This window comes from Plectropomus leopardus, chromosome 10 (assembly GCF_008729295.1).
Source record: "Plectropomus leopardus isolate mb chromosome 10, YSFRI_Pleo_2.0, whole genome shotgun sequence".
NCBI lineage: Eukaryota > Metazoa > Chordata > Actinopteri > Perciformes > Serranidae > Plectropomus > Plectropomus leopardus.
The window spans coordinates 14,652,317-14,657,033 of NC_056472.1; positions in this window are offsets into that span (position 1 = coordinate 14,652,317).

Below are 4,717 nucleotides of genomic sequence, written 5' to 3' on the forward strand. Positions count from 1 at the left end.
CGTATCAGAGGTGAAGCAGCAGGGATCGACCTGCTGCTACGTCATCATCTTAATCAAACAGTCACAACAGTCAGAGAGATGAGCTCTGAGTATTACACCTACTCGCAAACGTCATGCATTCATTATGCATAAGCGCGCATGCATGCATGCACAAAACGTGGAGAAACATCGATCAGGTTACAGGTGTGCACAGGTGGGCTACATACGTCCAGGTTTCTTAAGGGTCCAGGGCAGTGTTGGGTTCGTTACTCTAAAAATGCAACTTATGACTAGTTACTCTTTTTTTAAAAAAAAAGTATTAGTGGTAATTCATTAAGGTTAGACTACCCATTACATTACTTTTCCGTTACACCCCCAAAAAATGTTTGACATCAGTTGCGTCCTTTCACCTTAAAACTCAGCTTGCAAAAGGCAAAGGTTGTTTTTATTTTTTATTAAATAACACCAGTTTTTGTGACACCGTTGTAACGAGGACCGTCTACCCGTCGACACCCGTATGTGTTTCCGTTATTTAAACCTAAACTTTAGGCTTTAAAAAAAAAAAAAAAAACAACAAATAAAAGAAAATAATACATTACAATCTAGGCCATAACCACTGGTTTTGGGGGGGGGTTAATACTTGCACATACCACTATTTGGTTTTATTATGGACCCAGGTGTTTTAATTATTTTAGCACTTATTTTTACTTGAAGCACTTACACAAATTTATTTTAAATTATTATATATTAAAAAAAAAATAAATTACATATTTTTAAAATATATAATTCTCTTATATTTCTAAAAATCCCTATTCTATTTCCCCCCACTTCTCATCTTTTCAAGAAATATTCATTTTACATATTTTATAACATATGATATATTTTATATAATTTAAACTATTAATTTTAACACTACCACTTTGATCAATACACGCACACAAAGGTACACCATACAAGCAACATAACTGAACCTTCCTCTGCCTCTCCTGAACATGAGGACCAAACCCTTTTTATTAAAATAAGCAAACAAAAAATACATACTTATTAAGGAAAATTTGAAGTATCTTTTACTCACCTAGTCCTTGTGTGCTATGCAAGGTTAGCACATATTTCCCCAAGGCTCTGTCTAAAAGATGGAGAGTCAACAGTGGAGATAGGCAACATTTTACCAGCCACATATCCAGCCACAAGCTTCATCAGTTCTTTGTTGTTTGTACCGTGGAGTTGTCCAAGTAAAAAATCCAGTTTTGGTTGTTTATCCAGAGTAGAGCTGCAGCTATCCTCCACAGCCAAGGAGGGCTCAGCCAAGGAGGGCTTTGGTGGGGTGTATTTTCTGGAGCTCCACCTTTTTGTGCCGCCGCTGTAGTAGGTGTTTTCGGGAGGTTTGAGGACATCTACTTTGCGGTTGAACAGCAACAGTATTCTTGTCATCTCTCCTCTCGACAAAATCAAACTATTGGGACTATTTCCAGCTGCTAGCTAGACAACATTAAGCATATTCACCTTCCAAACTGGCTTCCTGCTCTGTAATAATGCTGGTCCAGGGTGTAGGACTTAGGTGGATATATTAGTGTGAATTGAGTATAATGCTGATAACTATTTAATTACTTCACAGTGACTCGATATCAAGAAACGTTGTGTTTTTGTTAGTTTAGTGAGCCTTTTATATCCACATGTAGAGCAAGTCCTCTTCCACAAAGTCCACCATGTTGTTTCTACAGTAGCCCAGAAGGACCAAACTAATCACTGGCTCTAAATAGGGCCATTCACAATCTCAGAGGTAACGTTAATTTCCTATTTACATGAACACTCCTGAACTGTTTATTTTGGGATGACACAAAAAATGTGCTTTGTGCCCCCCCCCCCACACACACACACACACACATAAGATAAGAGAAACATGCCTAAGTGCCCTGCACATGCAGAGTAGTCTTTACAGTTCACCTCAGCATTCACAGTACAACAACATCCAATGTGCAAAGTTAACGATGTTTAACCATAAAGACCATTTCCAGTGTACAATAAAATTCTTAGTGCCCTGATAAATGTGATAACTCAGCAATGTTTTGTCCTTAAATCATTCCTGTTGTCACTGTAGGTGGTGTAGATATATTGGAGATGATCTAACACTTGTGATGTTTACACTGAAAGCACTGATCATTTCTAATTGTAACTGCACTAAATAAGGCAGAGGGGCCAGGTTTCAATTGAGGAGGAGGTGTCACAGCAGTTCATACTGTCTAGTTGTCCTCTTGCTCCCTCTTGTGTTTATCAAAACCAAACAGATGATTTCTGAGCTCCCATGCTGCAGCTTACTGTATATCAATTCATAAACTAGCCTATTTAATAATTAATCAAAATATTTACTTACATTCCAAGTGTAAGTCCTTGCTTGATAAAGCTATACAGATTTTTACTGTTTTTTATTGCATCAGACTGAAATAAGTGGAATAGGCTACAATGTCCAAACTTTCATACTTTAAGCTGGATACACAATGATATGTTTTTCTCGTTTTGCATATTTTTGGTGAGCTATGTTCTGTTGATGTGACTTGAGTTTAAGTCACATCAACACATGATCTTTGTCCAAAAATATTCAATAAATAATAAAATAATATAAATAATAAAATTATCTGAAACTGTAAAATGATTAAAACTACCATTTGAGAAAAACAATGTTTTGCCTGTTTTCCAGCAGTAGTGAAAATGTACTAACTTTTTGGAAAAATGAGTCAACTGTTGATGAATTGAAGATATATGGGTCTACATTCATTAAAACTATATCAAAACATCCATGTGCAAACCCATTTTCAAACTCTGACACAACTTGTGCATTGTAATCCAAGTCTCATTTATCTAGTCGGATGCCTTTTTAACTTTGGTGGTTTGATGGGCTAATGTGGATTCCGCAAAGTCACATGAGTCAAACGAATTTTGTTGCGGTAAATGCGGACCTCTTTTACCTCAATTCATCGAGAATTTTATCAATTTTTGGATTCTTCGCATGGGAGAAGTAAGTAATGATATACAAATGATCATTTCCTTTAAGCAAACTAATAGATGTACAGACAGCCCAATGAAAGACCAGATTCTTGGCTTTGACCCTGATATTTGCACAGTGATCCTGTCCTTGGCGAACTGTGGGCAGCATCCAATTAATGTCTGATAATGTCATCACTTTGGCTTCTTAGAGTTTACTTGTACTGAATGTTAAGTTGTGCATTACTGACAGAAGTCTGGGCCAACTGGACTGCGATAAAACAGGAAGTTGTGTGTGTGTGTGTGTGTGTGTGTTTACACATTGGTTATTGCATGCAAGCGTGCAACATGGAAACCAGAGCATCTTTATAGACATATTTTACGAGAAAACTTGTTCCAGATCTATTTTAGGTCTATCTTAGAAGATGCTCTGGTTTCCATGTTGCACGCTTGCATGCAATAACCAATGTGTAAACACACACACACACACACACACACACACACACACACACACACACACACACACTGCCTATGACTATCTCTCTTACTTCCTCCCTCCTTTACTCTCATCTGCTCGTCCTTGTGTTACTCTTGTGCTGCGGCGGCTCAACTCATTGGCATGTGTGTACGTGTATTTGGTTAGTTGCCGGGCAACTTGCATTCAGCATTTATGAAGGATGAAGCCAGCTGAACACCCTTCACCTACACCCTGTTTAAATCGTAATAAAACATCATAGGATTTTCACCATCTTTCACTCGGCGTTCTATCACTGTCACTCAGTAATATACTCACTATCTCCCTATTATCACATTCTTCGTGCAGCTGCCAGGTCTAATCAACAGTATGTCTGTGAATGTATAAATTACTGTTTGTTCACCATGACACAAATTTATACAGAGTTGGACACTACACAGAGTTGTTTTTGTAGTGTTGTTTGCATATTTAAAACACAGATTGTCCTCTTAGTTTCATGTGTCCGGTGGTTAAAAAAAGCATCCTCAAACAATTTCCCATCATGCCATTTTACCACCATGTCATCCACACTGCTTGGCTCCTGGCTGCCCTGGCATTCCACAGACCTGAGACCCCGCACCCTACCCCAAAAACCCCACCCTTGGGACATGGTGAATGAGTAAAGTAAAGATGGCCAGATTGATTTGACTTTCACAATTATGTCTTAATAAATGTCATTGTAATACAAGAAATGTACTAAAAGGTGATGCCTGTCACACTGATGGTGGAGGGAAATGTGTGGGAATATTATAAATTTGATGACGAAATCCAGTCAGCATGAGAGGCTGTGGTAATATTTCATTGTGAAGGGGGTTTAATCACAATCTTTCATCAGAATTTTAATAATCCAGACAAAACAATCACATAGAGATCTGCAGTGTTTAATTAGCTTTTTCCTAAGTTTGGGAAATTACCACTGATATTTATATATTCCAATATTGCATTATTCCCAAAATAGAATTGTGACATGGCTGAGTAGAGTTTGGCTGCTATGTACTGTTGATATTCTCAGACTTAGTGCGTGCCAGTGTCTGACTATTTTCCCAGCCGTGCCACGATCTGGATGCTAATTTAAGAGTGTTTTAAGAGGCTACGGGTCAGGTATTGCTCCTGTGTCTGTGGTTGTTAGGCAACTTGTAGGTAGCTCATTTTCTCTGCTGTGCTGATGATGTGGTCTTCAACTGGGAAACTCCAGGATTACTGCTCCAATAACATCATGCTCATATCAGGTCATTTTTCATCACC